This window comes from Cebus imitator, unplaced genomic scaffold (genome assembly GCF_001604975.1).
Source record: "Cebus imitator isolate Cc_AM_T3 unplaced genomic scaffold, Cebus_imitator-1.0 Scaffold279, whole genome shotgun sequence".
NCBI lineage: Eukaryota > Metazoa > Chordata > Mammalia > Primates > Cebidae > Cebus > Cebus imitator.
This window is the reverse complement of record NW_016107594.1, coordinates 5,412,680-5,413,505: the sequence shown is the minus strand read 5'-3', so window position 1 is coordinate 5,413,505 and position 826 is coordinate 5,412,680. Positions and strand designations below refer to the sequence as shown.

Sequence of the window (826 nt, the reverse complement as noted above, 5' to 3'; positions counted from 1 at the left end):
GTTAAGAGAGTTTATTAGCCACTACTCAGTTACAGAGCAGGGAGTCCTCAGAAAGCAAGAGGAGGAACACACTTGTTTTAAAGAAAAAAAAAACTTTTTAAAGACAGTTTTGCTCTAGTCACAATGACATGATCTCGGCTCACAACAACCTCTGCTTCCTGGGTTTAAGAATTCTCCTTCCTCTACCTCCCGAGTAGTTGATATTACAGGTGTGCACCACCATGACCAGCTAATATTTTTCTATTTCTGTTCCATTTTTTTTAATTAATTTTTTAAATTCAGTCCCGGTAGAGACTGCCAAAAATTGCAAATGCCAACTGTATTTCCAGTCATCATGGCAGGGTATTGGGGAAAGTTTTCAATTACCAATAATCATGCATCAGATAAACCTCATTGGCTATCATACTGCCACTGTGCAAAGCTATTTTTTTGTATTCTTCGTACAGACTGGATTTCACCATGTTGGCCATGCTGGTGTCTAACTCCTGGCCTCAAGTGATCCACCCTCCTCGGCCTCCCAGAGTACTGGGATTATAAGTATGAGCCACTGCACCCTGGCCTTAGTGTTTGTTTATATAGGTTGTTAAGAATAGTGTTGTCTCTTATAAAGGATTGTGATCAGTTTGTGTCAGGCTAGTAGTATTGTTACTTTTCTATGTCACTATTGATTTAACAATAATTTATCAGTGTACTATTATCTTTAGAGTAAAACTTATTTTTACATTCAGAATGCTTTTTGCTTAAAGTACTGGTATATTTTTATAAGTTGTAGGTCTTTATATAGTTATTAACTTGTTCCTGCAACCACAAATATTTTATAACCAAA

The 826-nt window shown here is 36.6% G+C and overlaps 1 non-coding gene across 1 annotated transcript; it reads right to left on the bottom strand.

The window, feature by feature from the left end:
- Positions 1-282: 282 nt before the first annotated feature.
- Positions 283-423, bottom strand: LOC119467320. The gene has a single exon (XR_005195858.1). It is a non-coding gene; the product is annotated as a U4 spliceosomal RNA (small nuclear RNA).
- Positions 424-826: the final 403 nt, after the last annotated feature.